This window comes from Pimephales promelas, chromosome 25 (genome assembly GCF_988280905.1).
Source record: "Pimephales promelas chromosome 25, fPimPro1.hap1.1, whole genome shotgun sequence".
NCBI classification, from domain to species: domain Eukaryota; kingdom Metazoa; phylum Chordata; class Actinopteri; order Cypriniformes; family Leuciscidae; genus Pimephales; species Pimephales promelas.
The window spans coordinates 22541481-22560373 of record NC_142793.1 but is presented as its reverse complement, the minus strand read 5'-3'; the positions used below and the strand labels follow the sequence as shown (position 1 = coordinate 22560373).

The window sequence follows — 18893 nt, the reverse complement described above, 5'->3', positions numbered from 1 at the left end:
AAAGGTAAAAAAAAAATGGAACAAAAAGGGTGGAAAATAGCCATGTGAAAATACTTAGTTTGACATTATGAATACAATAAAATAGTCTTTACCTACCTCTTTTAACTATTAACTGTTTTAAATTTAAATATATTTTAAAATGTAATTTATTCCTGTGATCAAAACTGAATTTTCAGCATCATCACTCGAGTCTTCAGTGTCACGTGATCCTTCAGAAATCACTCTAATATGATGATTTGCTGATCAAAAAACATTATTATTGTGCTTAATATTTATTTCAGGATTCTTTGATGCACGGAAAGTTATAATAAATTACTTTACTGTCACTTTTACCAATTTAATGCATCCTTTAAATTCTGAATAAAAGTATTAAACTCAAAACAAAAATCTTAACATTCTGAAATAAAAAATAAAATACTACACCGGCATTAATAATGGTTTTATCTTAAGGCTGTGTGTGTGTCAATCACGTCCAGATGAGCCTGTTTATCACATCACTCTCATGAGACAAAAAGCAATACTGTGGCAAACAGCCATGCTGAGTCCAATAACAATATGCAATTAGTTTAGAAACAAGACAGCTTTCTCTTTTTTTGAATAAAAAAAAGAGGCAATAATTTGAGGCAATAATTGCTATTGTTTAGGATTTTCATTTCTTTAAATTACTTCCATTTAAAAATAACAATGTGAATTAATCAAATGATTCGTCTCTAACTTGTATTACTATGGCAACACCGCAGACCAAAACCAATCAAGAGTGCAGCAGAGAATTTCCCAACCATACGAACACTTGATCACGCCAGTCAAAAAAAACAAGAAAAAAAAACAAGACTAAAACAAAAAAAATAACTAAAAAAAGTCAAAGATGCGGCTTATTTGATTCTCATTGCAAAATCAAAGACATTTTTCTTTTTTAATTAATAAAATTAATTGCATGTCTTGTATATTTTCAATTTGTGGAAGTCTGAGCAAATTATTCTCCCAGACTCTTTCCTCTCAGGCTTAAAATATTAACCATAAGGAAGAACTAATAAGGTAAATATTACTCCTCCAAACCGACTACTTAAATTCCTAATGAATTATTCACTCTGTCCTTGCAGCTATGTGCTCTGAAAGAGACGACGAGAGCAGGAGAGAAAGCAAACCGCATCGAACCTTCATTTCAGATTCAGACCAGCCGAACGTCCGCTACCTGAGGCTGAGCCGAGACCTGGCCCGGATCTGGGGGTGTGAGGGGAGAGAGAGAGACTGACAGACGGGGTAAGAGAGCTGTGACACTAGATTGGCCGGTGATTGCGGTGTGCCGTACGGTCTGTGCTTGTCTTTTCATCCCTGCATCTGTATTCAGCACACACTCTGCTAAACACAGCAAATGGGGCTTCAGGAGACTGACAGGACTGAGTCTGCCGCCACACGGAGCTCAATTACCCTCAGAACGGGGCGACGTCTCCAGAGTCCTCTCCAGTGAGATGCTCTCGGCCCTTTTCGCTTCATTTGTCCTTTTCCTGTATGCTTTTAGGTTCACCTTTTGTCTATTTTTAACACCACATTATTTGACGTAATAATCGCACGTTTTAAAAACAGATATCTTGAGAACACAACACACTCAAAACACAATTCTTAAATGTTTTTGAGGAATATTGCAGTATTCATTATAACTGATTTATCTCTGCACATCTTTATACACTTTCAGAAAAAAGGTACAAAAGCTGTCACTGGGGTTGTAACTTTTCAAAAGGTACACTTTTGTACCTTAAGGGTGCATATTGGTACCTTAATGGTACATATTAGCACCTAAAATGAACATATATCAACACTTAAACTGTACATATTAGTACCTGAAATGTACATATTAGCACCTATTAGCACCTAAAATGTACATATCAACACTTAAAATGTACATATTAGTACCTGAAATGTACATATTAGCATCTATTAGCACCTAAAATGTAAATATCAACACTTAAAATGTACATATTAGTACCTGAAATGTACATATTAGCACCTATTAGCACCTAAAATGTACATATCAACACTTAAAATGTACATATTAGTACCTGAAATGTACATATTAGCATCTATTAGCACCTAAAATGTACATATCAACACTTAAAATGTACAAATTAGTACCTGAAATGTACATATTAGCATCTATTAGCACCTAAAATGTACATATCAACACTTAAAATGTACATATTAGTACCTGAAATGTACATATTAGCATCTATTAGCACCTAAAATGTACATATCAACACTTAAAATGTACAAATTAGTACCTGAAATGTACATATTAGCATCTATTAGCACCTAAAATGTACATATCAACACTTAAAATGTACATATTAGTGCCTGAAATGTACATATTAGCATCTATTAGCACCTAAAATGTACATATCAACACTTAAACTGTACATATTAGTACCTGAAATGTACATATTAGCACCTATTAGCACCTAAAATGTACATATCAACACTTAAAATGTACATATTAGTACCTGAAATGTACATATTAGCATCTATTAGCACCAAAATGTACATATCAACACTTAAAATGTACATATTAGTACCTGAAATGTACATATTAGCATCTATTAGCACCTAAAATGTAAATATCAACACTTAAAATGTACATATTAGTACCTGAAATGTACATATTAGCACCTATTAGCACCTAAAATGTACATATCAACACTTAAAATGTACATATTAGTACCTGAAATGTACATATTAGCATCTATTAGCACCTAAAATGTACATATCAACACTTAAAATGTACAAATTAGTACCTAAAATGGACAAAAGTGTACCTTTTGAAAAGGTACAGCCCCAGTGACCGCTTTCGTACCTTTTTTCTGAGAGTGTATGAGATCCACCAATAGCAAACCATCCAATCAATTCCCATCAAGTCCCGCCCTAGATTTGTTCTTGTTCGAGAAGCATCTCACTTGGATGTCACATTAGGAAAGAAAAAACGTCACAACTTCCATTTAATGCCGACTTTAGGCTAAAGTGTGTGAATTCTGCGAAACGAACAGCAACAAACCAAATATGAAGAGTAAAGGCCATTGCACGCCGAAAATTTCGTATGCGTTTTTTCGTATTTGTGATTCGGGGGCTCTGAATTGTCAAAACACCATTCAAACACCATGGTCAATCAATACCATGCCAATTTTTTATGATTTTTAAAAGAACAGGGAAAATCCTGTTTGCTAATAAAAACCATGAATTTTTACAAATGAATCAGGTTTCATTCCCCCATTCATTTTATCGCTTTCAGTCTGGTCTCGAAGACCTTTTGATTTTAAAACGGCCTGCAATTTTCTCTCTCACACTTTCACTGTCGACTCTCGCCCTCCTAGTGACAGGCGCCTGGATGTGTTAATGGAGGTACCGATGATGGTGTGTGTGTGCGCATGACACAAAGAAGAGTCTTTGTGAAGAAAAATGAAAGGATAGATTCATACCCCTGCTGTTTTTGAGTTTCTTAAAGGGAAAGTATCACAAAAATTCCATCAGCTTGTGTGCTACGTCCAAATCTTCTGGAGTCACATGATAGTTTTATGAGATACAGTACAGACCCAAATTTCACCGTTCCACTTCATAAAACTTGCCACGCATACAGAGAAGCATTACGTTCAAGTCAACTACGAGGACATTATCCTGAAAAACAACAAAAACACACATTTATTTGCCTGCATAAATAAAAGTCCCATCACAAGCACACTGAAATGAGACATGTGAAAAAGCAATCTGTTCCAAAGTGTCTCATTCATATTAATGTTCAATTTAAAGAAGCACACCCCCTGCCAGGCGATTCAGATGAGGGAATGAAACACAAGCCGAACACAGCGTCTGTTTTTCTTTTCTATGTGTGTGTGTGTGTGTGTGTGTGTGTGTGTACAATCTGAAAGCCAGATTAATTTTTAATGCATCGGTCAGATCCACATCCTCTTCCCTTAACAGGAAGCAGAGATCAACTTCTTTAATTTATGCTAGTAATGTTTGACTCCTCCCTTATTTAAAAAATAAAAATATACATGGTTAGTTGTATATTACTGCATAATATATATATATATATATATATATATATCTGTATATTATATTTTATTAATGCTCAAATAATGTTTAACAACTAGAAAAAATTCTAGTTGTTTTGAGATTTTATTCTATAGTGAATGTATGTACATTATGAATATGTTATGTTATTATTAAAGGGATAGTTCACTTTGAAATTAATTTTTGGTATGTTTTAGCCTACCTCAAGGGCATCCAAGATGTAGGTGTCTTTGTTTCATCAGTAGTTTCAATTTTGATATTTTTAGGTCAAACCGTTCTTGTCTGTCAGTCATATAATGGAGGTCTATGGTCACCACCTCAAAGAGCATGCACAGAGAAGTCCAAATTAAACATGATTTAATGACTCGTAAATGTAAGTACACATTGATGGCCTAAGACACGAAACGAGTGGTTTGCGTGAGAAAACAAACAGTATTTATATAGTTTTTACCTTGTGTAACCACAGCCACGTCTAAGTGATCTGGGGTCGCTGTGGTTACAAGAGGTAAAAACGATATAAATACTGTTCGTTTTCTCTTTTCGTGTCTTAGGCAATCAATGCGTACTTACATTTACGAGTCATTAAATCATGTTTAATTTGGACTTCTCTGTGCATGCTCTTTGAGGTGGTGACCATAGACCTCCATTATATGACTGACAGACAAGAACGGTTTGACCTAAAAATGTAAAAATTGAAAATATTGCGGAAACAAAGACACCTACATCTTGGGTGCCCTTGAGGTAAGATAAAACATACCAAAAATTAATTTCAAAGTGAACTATCCCTTTAAATACGCTATGTACAGAATATGAAATACATTTCAGTTGAGCAGTCCAAGACCTTTCACCAATAATTTAAAATCGCAGTGCTGATAATCTTATTTGTTTGGTGTAATCATGTTTATTGGATGTGATCGTGCACATATAAGCTTCAATGACTGATCCTAATTCACACGTATTACTCTAAAACATCATTATCACGGCTTAAATCCAACTACGTCCCATTGTTTGCCTCTGGATATGACATCAGCACTACATGAATTAAATCAGTTGAATCCCAAGTGAGCGGGACTGGCTAGGCAAGATCTCAGTAATGCCTCGTCAGCAAAGTGAATGTGTGTGTGTGTGTGTGTGAAGGACAGCAGCTTTTGTTGAAGGACGCATCGGCTCCCCTTCAGCATTTCTGACTAAACCGGGTTAGAAACGGAAAACAAAATGTGAAATTTAGTGAGGGAAAATACCTCGACATAACCAGAGAAGAGGAGAACCCGAACACTTTCAGAACATTTAATTGAAATACCCACAGGGATGGGACTGTAATACACACATTCAGTGCACTGACTACCCAGAATCCAATGCAAATCTCTTAAATCCCCAACAAGTGGCACTTCACCATGTTTAAAAGCATCTGTTGCAGTCTGTGTTTCCCACAAGGCTCCATTGACCTTTAAATGGCGCAAAACATGCAGCACCTATAATGGCGTACACCAAATCTGACATTTACACACGGCTGACTGCTGATTAAAAACAATGGTTTTTATGCCCAAAAGGCAGAAGGTTTCGACCAAAGAACGGCTTTGAAATGCGCTTTTTGAAGTAAACTTTTATTTGAAGCTATTTTCATTAATTGTACACATCTAGATCTTTTTCAACCTCTAATTACTCACGGACACACCTGAATTAGAGATGAATATTTGAATATTTTGAATAGGTGCCGGGCAGTCTGGGAGATTGATGGGAAGACTAAAAAGCATGATGGGATTCATGTTTGATACTTTGGCAGGTCTGCGGCCGGTTATCGGATTCAGATCAGTGCTCTCTCCAAGCCTGTGGCTGTATGATACACGTCTTTATTAGAAAATGCATTAGTGGGCACCTCCATTAAAGCAGCAGATATCCCATCATTCGATATCAATTTTGTTTGAAGATAAGTGATGCCGACATCAAATCAGATTACATATTTTCAGGGTACTATGCTTGAATTAATTCATATATTAGTTCAATTTGTTTGTGAGATCTCATTTCCATTTATATTAATGTGAATAGCGGATGCATAGAATTTTTTAATTCATTATTATTTATGATACAATGGTTGGTTTGTCTTGATTCGTTCAGAAGTTTATTTGGGAATAAAACAAGCGAATGTCTTTATGAGTGAGACAAATGATTGATTCCTAAACAATGATTCATTCGTAGAACAAAACAATTGATTATCTTTATGAGCGAGTCACTGAATCATTATCTCAACCGATTCATTCAAAACACTGATTCATTCAGGAGCAAAACATGAGGCTTTATGAGTGATTCACTGATCATTAACTCAACCGATTCATTCAAAACACCGATTCATTCAGGAGGAAAACAAGCGTCTTTATGAGTAAGTCACTGAATCATTAACTCAACAGATTCATTCAAAACAGAAAACACTGATTCATTCAGGAGCAAAACAAGTGTCTTTATGATTGATTCACTGATCATTAACTCAACCGATTCATTCAAAACACTGATTCATTCAGGGGCAAAACATGAGTCTATATGAGTGATTCACTGATCATTAACTCAACCGTTTAATTCAAAACACCGATTCATTCAGGAGCAAAACGAGCGTCTTTATGATTGATTCACTGATCATTAACTCAACCGATTCATTCAAAACACTGATTCATTCAGGAGCAAAACAAGCGTCTTTATGATTGATTCACTAATCATTAACTCAACCGATTTATTCAAAACACTGATTCATTCAGGGGCAAAACATGAGTCTATATGAGTGATTCACTGATCACTAACTCAACCGTTTAATTCAAAACACCGATTCATTCAGGAGCAAAACAAGCGTCTTTAGGAGTAAGTCACTGAATCATTAAGCAACCGATTCATTCAAAACACTGATTCATTCAGAAACAAAGCTAATTACAGTCTTTATGAATGAATCAGTGAATCACACCGATTTATTCAAACACTGATTTATTCAGGAACAAAAACAAGTGGCTGTCTTTATGGATGAGTCATTAAATCATTAACTCAACTGATTTACTGATTAAAATGAATAATTAAGTGACTTTATTTGAGAGATTCGCTGAATCATTCACTCGATAAACAAATACATTGAATGAAACAAGTGACTCTTTTAATTAGTGAGTCAATCACTCAACCAATTTGTTCAAAAACAAGATTAATTCAGTCTTCTACATCATTGTTCATGCTTGTGAGGTGTTCCTTAATTGTAATATCTTACATAAAGTTTAACATCAGTTTTCATAGTCCGAAATGAATCTAGTCTGGCCGCCTCTTTAGTGGTCATATGAGGTTAGTCTAACCTACAGCACAGTCACACTTAACAGAATTGGTTTAAAATGAATCACTGTGCAGGAGTTCATTACTCTGATTGCTTTTTCCCTTTACTGACTCTATACCACATGGTCCAACATGTCCGAATCAATGCTGCATTGTGCCGTAGTGCTTCCTCAGCCATTTACATACAGATTTACTTTTAAACTATACAGAGAAGGATGTATATATTCAATTGAGTGGGAGATAACAATCTAAATGCTGCCAGCAACTCTATCTGAGGCTGCAGACATGGAGTACATGGACGGAAATTGAATTTTTGACGTTGAGAGTGACAAATCAAACCCCTAGCATAAAGGAATGGAACAAAATGCAGATTAAAAAAGGATCACTTTGGGAGGGAAGCAGATGACCTCTGACCCCACTGTTATTCAGACAGTGTTCTACCCCCTGATTTATATAATGACAGCTCAGTGTAAGGTCTCTTAAGATGGGGAGATAGACAGGGCCATTAGTAAGCATTGAGCTCATATAGAAAAAAACACAGTGTCGGAGAATGGAGGAAGAATTTATAGGGATAGTCTCACCAAAAATCACAATTCTGACATCATTTTCTCCTCACAAAAGAATATATTTTGCAAAATGGTATATGTTTGGTACCACATTGACACCAATTGACTGATTGTATGAACAAAAACAGATTTCGTTGTCGATTGTTTGCTTTTTAAGACTCTTATGCTCACAAAGGCAACATTTCTTTGAAGAAAAATACTGTATTTTTTAAAAATATTATTACAATTTAAAACAACTGTTCTCCATTTTAGCCTCTGATGCCAAAGCTGAATTTTCAACATCATAACTCCAGTCTTCAGTGTCATATGATCCTTCAGAAATCATTCAAAAACACTGCATTTGAGCTTATAAAACTCGCTTGTTTGCACTGAAACTGTCTTTTGGACCTTGAACAGTTTGGTTATAGAGCCCGACCGATAAAGGATTTTGAAGCCCGATACCGATACAAATATTTTTGGGTTGTAAAATCCGATATTCCAATATATCAGCCGATATTTTTTTTTTTTAATTAAATATTGTTGGATTTCACACACGTGTAAAAGAAAAGCGAACTTTTCTGCACAAGATACGTTTGATACTTTTTCTCTATGTCTAAATGTTCACACCTCGCAAGTCTAACTTACATTTTACAATGCAGGGACTGTAACTAGAGATATGCTAGTTATAAATATAGTAATCATTACTTTATTTAGGCAGAAAAAGTTCATTGTGGTTTCCAAGTTCATTAATGTTAACGTTAACGGTCTTCCACTGACGATAGTGGCATTAGCTAGCTTTGTGGTTAGCTAGTCTATGATGAGTCATAATTTAGCAATTGATAACGTCATCCTGCAAATTGTAAAACATACATTTTCAATATAACAGGCCAAGGAGAGATGATTAAAGCGTGTTTCGTCCATTTTTATTTTATTTTTGAAATATTCATTTATCGGCCATTATAACTGCCGATAGCGATATTTTGGAAAATGCGTAATATCGGCCGATAATATCGGTCTGGCTCTATTTGAAGTCCATTATATGGAGAAAAATCCTGGAATGTTTTCATCAAAATCCTTAATTTCTTTTCGACTGAATAAAGAAAGACATGGACATCTTGGATGACATGGGGGTGAGTAAATTATCAGCAAAAGTTTTTTTTTAGTTTTTTTTTTAAGTGAACTACTCCTTTAAGCAACTGGCTGATAAGAAAGAATTACATAAAATATCTAGAGAAAAAAAAGTTGCCTTACTGAACAATTTGCAGAAAATAAATGCAATATTTACACACAATTTCTATTAAAGACTTGCACTGGTTCAATGACGGCCCAAACTTTTTTTTCACTATTCTTTTCTTCGACTTTGCATTCCTCTCTCGTGCACCGAGCTGCTGTAAACAGATACAGTTCATCTCCAGTGTTCAAAGCATCCCGGCAGAACCTGTTTACACAAAAAGCCTCCCGCCTTTTCCATCCCTCTCTTCTCCTCAGCGAGCCACTGGAGTCTCTTATCAGAGCTCGGCAGGAGCGTCGTTGAGTCCGTGGAGCTCAGGGACCGCAGTAAATAACCGCTGATAGCGCAGGTGCTAATGAAGCCGTCTCGCTCTGCGGAAATTGAGACCGTCGCAATTCACATTGTGTGTGCAGCTCCAAAACAGGCATGACGAGCCAAAAAATACGTGACCTTCTGAGGGACGCAGATGTAGTTACACGACAGAGACATGGATTGAGTTGACTTTACATTAGTATGCTATTCAAATGCTAAGAATTAACAAAAAGGCAGCCTTGAATGCTTGAAAGCACCTGTTGTCGGGGAAAACGGCCTTGAATTTGCAGAACTGTGATTGCCTATCTCAAGTATCCACCCACACGCCGCCTACATAAACAGATACGCCACCCAATCCCGACAGCCTGGCTCTGCCTTTGTCTGTCAAGGCCAGCTGAGCGGTGTGTATGCCCGCTGTGGAGGTCTACAGGTTTGAATAAGCTGTTGGAATCCAGGGCTGGCGGATAGAGAAGGGTGTTATTCATGACCTTGACAGTGCAGTGAAGCCAGTCAAAGGAAAAAACTCTATATGAAAGTGGGGTCAGAGTGAGAGTTGGCGCCTATAGCTGGAGAGAGAGAGTTGACGACAGGTGGAAGGAGAGTTGTGTGTGTGTTCGGTGGAGCTCAAGCATAAAAAAACGGCGGATTCAATATGAGAACTATTTGTGATGTTTGCTTCTTTGCACATATAGACAGAAAATCGTACATTATCTGGGCTTTGTGTCTATTTATTTCACCAGAAAGATAGGAGATAATGTGGAACGATGTAGAGAACCGGATTGGGATACGTCGCATACTGGATTCAAACCTATAAATCCCATATGATCATTTAGAGTATCACTGGGAAAACTAGGGACGTGGATAACACCTTTAAATCTTGCGGAGAAGCGTGCCTTTCTAAGTGATTAACGACTAGACCGTAGACTTTTGACGTCGGGATGATAAAATTCGTGAAAAAAGTTGTGTGGGCGTAGTGTAAACACTTTTGAATTGGGCATTAAAACAACCACCTAGCAACCACCCAGAACACCCTAGCAACAATCTGGCAAAACGCTCACAACCACTCAGAACACCCTAGTAACCGTCAAGCAACACCATGCCAACCATTCAAATTGTTTTGACCCTAACCCTAAAAATCATGGTGTAAGCAGTTTTGACTTGGGCCAGTAAACAACCACCTAGCAACCAAATAGAAATGGCCTGGCGACTATCCAAAACTGTACCAACCATCTAGCAATGCAATGGTAACCACACCTGAACACCCTAGAAATGCCCAACTATTCAAAATACCGTAGGTCGCCACCCAGAACACCCCTGCAAACTTATAACAACACCCTGGCATCCATCTAGCAACGCCCTGGCAACCATCCACAAATCCCCTATAGCAACAGTTTTCCAGGAGCAAACACTGCAAGCTTGAATTTGGCTCACATTTACCAAAGCTTTTCCTCCCCTCTGGTTCTGAATTGTTTGTGTCCTTTCTAGGCCTACTAAAAGTTGAATAAACAAAATCACACAAAGCGAAGCAAAACAATTATGCCGTAACGATAAAAAAACTAGATGTGATACTAACACTGCATTACACCATGCACACACACGCAGATCCGGCCCTCCACTAGGTGTCACTGTGGGTCCACTCTGCACCGTGACCCGCTCGAGGCCCTAAAACTGGAAGGCTGTTCCCTGTGGACCACCGTCCCGTATGAAGGAGATGCTCAAACTCACAGAGCATCCTGTTATTCTGCCCAACAGCTCGGGTGCCTGCATTCAGTCTGTGTCTACCGCTACGCTCACAAAACACACACCAGAGAGCCTGCGGCACGTCTGTGTGTGTGTGTGTGAGGAAATTACAGTACTATGTTGTGCTAGTGGAGCAAGACTGCATGCATTATTTTATAAGTGAACCTGGAGCAACTCCTGATGGGAATAAAACCAGCCAATAGAAAACGGTGTTTTCAAACTGCAAGGTGGACTAACATGACTGACACTGAACTGCTGGAGAGACTGGTGTAAAACACGGATATGTAAAACTGGCCTATTTTTCTTTTTTTCACAAAGTGTTCTATTCGATTTATTTAGCAAATTATGTATTATTTTAATTTGCCATATAATGTCTGTCGGTCCGTCCATCCATCCACCCATCCACCCATCATCCATCCATCCATCCACTCATCCACTCATCTACCTATCCATCCACCCATCCACCCATCCATCCATCCATCCATCCACTCACCCACTCATCTACCCATCCACCCACCCATCCATCCACCCTTCCATCCATCCAAACTCAACCATCCATCCATCCATCCATCCATCCATCCATCCAGCCAGCCAACCTTCGACCCATCCATCCATCCACCCATCCAACCATCCATCCATCCATCCCTCCCTCCATCCACTCAGCCACTCATCTACCCATCCACCCACCTATCCATCCACCCTTCCACCCTTGCATCCATCCAAACCCAACCATCCATCCATCCACCCACCCATCCATCCATCCAGCCAACCTTCGACCCATCCATCCATCCACCCATCCACCCATCATCCATCCATCCAACCATTGACACATCCATCCACCCATCCATCCAACCATCCATCCATCCACCCACCCATCCATCCAACCACCCATCCATCCATCCATCCATCCACCCACCCACCCACCCACCCACCCATCCATCCAACCACCCATCCAACCATCCATCCATCCACCCACCCACCCATCCATCCAACCACCCATCCATCCACCCATCCGAACCCAACCATCCATCCATCCATCCATCCATCCATCCACCCACCCACCCAGCCAGCCAACCATCGACCCATCCATCCACCCATCCATCCAACCATCCACCCATCCATCATCCATCCATCCAACCATTGACACATCCATCCACCCATCCATCCAACCATCCATCCATCCATCCATCCATCCATCCATCCATCCATCCATCCATCCATCCATTCATCCACCCACCCACCCATCCAGCCAGCCAACCATCGACCCATCCATCGACCCATCCATCCAACCATCCACCCATCCATCCAACCATCCACCCACCCATCATCCATCCATCCAACCATTGACACATCCATCCACCCATCCATCCAACCATCCACCCACCCACCCATGCAAACCCAATCATCCATCCATCCATCCATCCACCCACCTACCCATCCAAACCTAACCATCCATCCACCCATCATCCATCCACCCATCCATCCATCCATCGACCCATCCATCCATAGACCCACCAACCCATCCACCCACCCTTCCATCCAAACCCAACCATCCACCCACCCACCCACCCATCCATCCATCCATCCATCCATCCATCCACATCCACATGAATGAAAAAATGTCTTACTTTGGCTTTATTATGTAAAAATACATATCAGCAGAGATGGTGACATATTGAACAACACGTTTTCTTTGCTACTAAGTTCTGACTAGCTAAACTAGGTCAGAAGTAAACTATATGGGGTTGTTTTAAATCATATTTTACAGAGATTATGGGAATACGGGTCCCAAAATATATTTACAGTAAATGGCCTAACATCACATTGTTCTATTCGAAAAGACATCTAAAAGGTTTGTCTTGATTCTCATGAATGTCCGTCATTGTTTTAGTCTGCTGGCAAAGGCTAATAAGATTCTTTTCAAGGCATCCAGAGGAAGAACAAAAAAATCAATACTATATAAGCAGACTTGATGAATTAGAAATTTGTACTCAGTTTGAATATTGATCAGCTTCAATCTGGCGGGTTTTGACAGCTCATGCACAAAAAAAAATAATCCATACGCCTTACAGAAACTGAATGTTTAAACATTTTTTCATATTAATCTTGCCAAGTGAAAGAAAAGACATTGCAGATGTGATTGAGGGTTTGGATGAAAGATGCATCTTTTCAGGATAAACAATTGTGCAGCAGTATATTTAGCTTTACATGAGTTTGTGGGTAAAGGTGAATGTACCATGCAACTTTAAATATATCGCTGGACAATAATAAACAGATGTAAAATCCAGACAAGAGAGTAACAGGAAGGAAAAACAGGAAGTGACTCACCGCTAGTGGTGTGATAGAGGCTCTTTCTGCTCTGGTTTTGGGTTATGCTCATCATTGGGAAGATAAATGTCTCAGTCGGACACTGAGGATCCGGACAGGGCAGGATACGGCAGTCAATCTCGGTTAGAATGGAGTCTGGGATCAGAAAGAATACTAGATAATAATAGACTTAAACACAATCATGCTTCTTGTGAATTTGCCCGTTGTAGTAAAGCACTTTGGACAACTTTGTCTTAGAATACAAACCAGGTTTGACTCCTTTAAAGCATCCCGAAAGTCTGTATTTCAACAGGTTTTAGTCTATTTATACCTAATAAGTTTAAAAAATTTGAACAAAAAAATTAAATAAAATATAAGTTATATGATTTCAGACTCTAAAGACAAAAGTAACCCCCCAAATTAAGTTTTCCTCTGAACACATGTCTTATTGTTTTTGTTGACTAAAGCTAAATGTATTAAAAAATTGTTTCCATTAATTTAAATAAAGCTAAAATTAAATAAAAATGAAATGGAATCTTGCCTTGGCAGCCAACTTAAAATAAGCAAGTACTAAAATTACTCAAACTGAAATAAATATAAATTAAAGCCAAATTGAAATATTTCACAAGCGAAAACGACAAAAGCACACAAGATTACTAAAACGTAAACTGAAATGTAAAAATAAAAGCAAATTCAAAGTATTAATTAGACTATAAAAATTCCAGTGTTGCCTGTTAACATCTTCAAAGGCATGTTCTTGTGTTTTCCGTAATGTTTCATGACCTTTTAAGCAATCAAGAGCTGTAAACGTACCTTCATTGCAACACAAATGCATGTCAGAGGAATTCTAATCCATGTTATTACTCACATGACTGATTCAAAGCAAGAGGGTGAGAGAGAGAAAACAAGCTCTTAGAGAGGTCGACCCAGGATAACCTTGAAATAAAAGCCTTTTAGAGGCTTGGGTCATGTTGTTTTAATTGACACATGAGGGCTCGGGGAAGAATTGTTTCCTGTGAGAGGAGATGCTGCCCCGTCCAGCCGAAAAAAAGACCAATGGATGGTCTCCATCAGCCGGCAATCCATGCTCTCTAAGACTATTTGAGAACCGCCGTGTGCTGGAAATGGCTCACCAGACTCCAACTAATGTCATTACCAGCGGATACACATCAGCAGGACTAATCCAGATGTTCCGTACAATTACATTTGGGCTTCTTAGTCTGATCTGACACAGGTCTGCTGGCGCTGAGATCCACGGCATGGAACTGAATAAACATGGAGTGTGAATTCTTAATTCAGGTTGTTTGGAAATGTAGGTAATCGCAGGTAATGCTAAACTTCGTGTAACATCTTTTAGCGATGTAAACTCACCATAAAATCAACAATTCTTATTTTTTGGAATATTGCAGTATTTATTATAAATTATCTTTGATCCTGCATTTTTTATTAACGTGACATCGTAATTTTCATACTTGTAAAAATTCCCCTGGAAGGGAGGGTCAAAATCAAGTCCCGCCCTTCATTTTTTTTTTTTTTTTGTTTCACTTGGATATACGTCACAATTGGGAATAAAAGACATTAATACCGACTTTAAAAATTGTTTTGTGGTATGGGCTAGGCTATTTGGCATCATATTTTACCAATAACCAGGCTCCCAATTTCATCAGTGTCCCACTTTACTTCTGTTTGCTTTTGTGTCTTGTTTTGTTGTTTTTCTGTGATTTTTGTTTGGTTGTGTTTTGCTGTTCTTTGTTTATTATTTGTTTGTTTTGCTTTGCAATTTTGCTGTTTTGCTTTGCTTCATTTGTTATTTTGTTTTACTTTGCCTCGTTGTTGTTGTTTTTTTGCTTTCTGGGTTGTTGTTTTTTAGCCTTGTTTTGCTTTGAAGTCCTGCCCTTCATTTTTTTGTTTGTTTCACTTGGATATACGTCACAATTGAGAACAAAAGACATTAATACTGACTTTAAAAATGGTTTTGTGTAACGGGCTAAGCTATTTGGCATCATATTTTACCAATAACCAGGGTCCCAATTTTATCAGTGTCCCACTTTACTTTATCTGTTTTGTACTTTTTGCTTTTGTGTCTTTTGTTGTTTTTCTGTCATTTTTGTTTGGTTGTGTTTTGCTGTTCTTTGTTTGTTATTTGTTAGTTTTGCTTTGAAATTTTGCTGTTTTCCTTTGCTTCATTTGTTATTTTTTTTTTACTTAGCCTCATTGTTTGTTTTTTTGTTTTCTGTTTTTTTTTGGCTTGTTTTGTTTTTTACTTTGTTTATATTTGTGAGTTTGCTTTGCTTTTTTGTTTGATTTATGTGTTTTGTTTTGCTGTGCTTTGCTTTTTGTGCTTGTTTAGTTGTGTTTGTTAAATTGCTTTTTTCTTCAGATCAGTTTAATTCTCATTACACAGCTAAACCCAAAACTGTCATACAATTGAAATTACTTTTAGAAAAAATAAAACAACATTTTTGCACACAACCCCATTGCACATTTGTGCACAAAGAAGATACTACAGTATATAATGCAAAGGTGGCCAAAACAGAATTCACATTGTAAAATAAAAGCAATAATGAGTATTAAAAACAATTAAACTGCTGTTAGCGAGAATACACGTTGTGCTAATGTTTGCACTGCAGTGTCCTCTTTCATTAAGCCCTGCAAATCTAATCACAACCATTCAACCATTCATTCTATCTCTCTCCCTGCAATTTAAAGGTCCGGCGTGCCCATCTCCGCCCACGGCCAGGAACACAACTCAAGGATCGCTGGGGTAATGAGCGAGGCGAGACAGACTACGCTAAGCTATGCATAGTCACACACACACACAGTCTCCCTTTACTTAAGATTTGATCATTCCTAATACATCCATCCTCCTCCACCTGAGCGCTTCTCCCCAAACACACACAATTGACCTTCGGCACCAGTTCTGTCAAAAACAAACGACCACGGCGGAAAATCATTTATCACAGTCTTGTTGGTCAGGCACTCAGATATCCCTACAACACCCGAGCGTGGGCGGCACTGACATGTAGTTATGCAGATTCTCGCTTTATACTTAATTTCCACCCTCCCACACACACTCACACACATATTGTCTGATTTAAATCCAACACACACACACTGGCGCTCGTTATCGCCAGCATTCGGCATACCCATATAATGACCAGAATGCCTCTCTTCAGTGAAGGCAGGCAACCAGTTGCAGTGTTTCTGGGAGCTGTCCGTGGTGCTGAGACCCAACTAAAGCATCAAAGCCGGGCTGGACTGCTCTCGAAGGGTGTGGGGAGGAGGAACCACGTGTACTTCATTCAATTAGCCAGTTCGAGAGGCCTCCCCTGGGACAATGAGTGCAGAAAGGGGGATGGGTGGGGCTAAAATCTAACAAAAGACAAGATCCAACCCCCTCCGAGCCCTGACCGGGTCCACCTCATTAGCTGAGCAAGTGGGTGTGCATTGAACATAGTGTATACGCTCACGCATACATATCCGTGCACAGAATGCAAACATAAGCGTACAGTGTGTGCATACACAATAAGACATTTACAAAGACACCGAGGGATTGGCCATGACATTTTTGCTGCACGCTCAACAGAAATAGTTTCTAAAGCATATAGGAGCTGAATTATACTAAATCCGTTCAAAACTTCTCAGAAATGTCAAATGTCACAGGTTGAGTTCTACAGAAGAAACATATGATGATTTGAGACACTTTAAGTAAAGCTTAAGCACTTTTGGTAAGTCGCTTTGGACCTGCTAAGTGCCTTAAATTGTAAATGTGAGGCTTTAATTTATAAACAAACCAAGAAAATACATTTTTACTTTGAGCAAGTATTTATTTGTGAATTTCTCTGGTTTAGATTAGATTGTCTGTTAAATGTCATAATGTTTCAAACACCTTCAAAGCCACAAAATGATTGTGTATACTATAAATTGTATTTAAAAACAACCAAAGATAAAAGCTTTTTATTTTGAGTAAATGTTGCTTTTAAGTTGCTTTGGATAAGGGTAGTGCTGTTTTTGTAAACTAAACTACTTCAAACTATTAAAATAGTATATGTTTATTGAAATAAAGCAGAAACCAAGTATATAAATAAATAAATAAATAAATAAATATATATAAACTTATAGAAAAATGAGTTCCGTTACAACTAACTGAAAAAAAAAGATAAGTTTAAGTAAAATGTAAGTTTAACTAAATTGACAAAAAAAAGCTAAATATAAATTAAAAAAAGAAATAAAAATAACGGAAGCGCAGTTAAAATGAAAAATAAAAAATATATAAAAAATAAAAGCTAATCCAGAATATCAAAAATACTAGTACATAAATAATACTAAAACAACACTGGGAAAAGTGTCTGCTATACGTGTAGAGTAAATGTAAAATTGTGTCTTAACCTGTATATTTGCAGTTTTCGTGAACAGCATTTTATTATTTTATTATTATCACAGGGTAGCACCGCCACGCTGAATTATTTTTGGTTCAAAATCCCAAACCTTTAAACATCAGACCTCTTCTGATTGGCTGTTATTTAACCGTGTCATTCCTTTAGCTTGGAGCCCAAACAAACAAACCACTTTTGTCTGGTAATTTATCACATTGTGCCAGTGTTAACGTAAACTTAAAACACAAAAAACACACAAATCTAATGTTTTTTTTTAAATATTTATTTTACTTTTAAACCTCCCAATAAAACAGCCTTTTATTTTCAGTTTCATTATGTTGGCGCAGTACTTGATGTTTATATTTGAGGTATGTTAATGCACAAATACACAGTTAAGCATATAAAAACAAAACTGGGGAAAAATATATGGAGGATTGTAGATTTGAAAATGAAGTTGTAAAGGTGGTTTGTCTGTAAAGCAGGACCACACAGAAGAACATCTGAGATTTTACACATTATCGCACAGCAAACACCTTTCCGTGGCCGGACATCTGTGTCAGCTGCTGAATCCCTATCACTATCCCTGCACCCTCCCTATCTCAAACCTCTCAGATCCCGCTTCCATTTCAAACTGAAATGTGTGTATATGGCATGTAGAGTGTATTCACAGGACCATGGGTTGCGGACACAGACTTGACTGACTGCATTTGCATTCAAGGCTCACACTTCTGGCTCTGTCACACACAGCAGATGTCTGTGTTTCTGCATTTGTCGGCTGTCTGGATCGGTTTGGAAACGAAGGCTGAATTTAAGAAGTCTTGGGAGCATCTGTTCAACAATCGCAAGCATGGCTTGAAGCTAAAATAAAGATTCAACATCACGTTGAGCTAAAATATTGATTTATTTTCTTGGTGAAATGAAGAATCTGAAGCGAGATTTTTATAACCAGTGTTGCTTGAGGACCAATGATGGTTATAAAAGTGCATGAGGCACGGCTGATTAAGTACAGATGTGCATTTAAAACATCTG

General features: G+C 37.9%; 1 protein-coding gene across 5 annotated transcripts in view; it reads right to left on the bottom strand.

The window, feature by feature from the left end:
- ccdc33 (coiled-coil domain containing 33) overlaps positions 1-18893 on the bottom strand; it is a 51597-nt gene that overhangs the window by 13833 nt on the left and 18871 nt on the right. For 3 of the 5 annotated variants that reach the window (XM_039695233.2, XM_089127733.1, XM_089127732.1), the window contains one exon: positions 13510-13644. The exons of the other annotated variants lie outside the window; for them this stretch is intronic. The gene's annotated coding sequence lies outside the window, so the exon portion shown is untranslated. The remainder of the gene's footprint in view (positions 1-13509; positions 13645-18893) is intronic. 5 annotated transcript variants of the gene reach the window in all.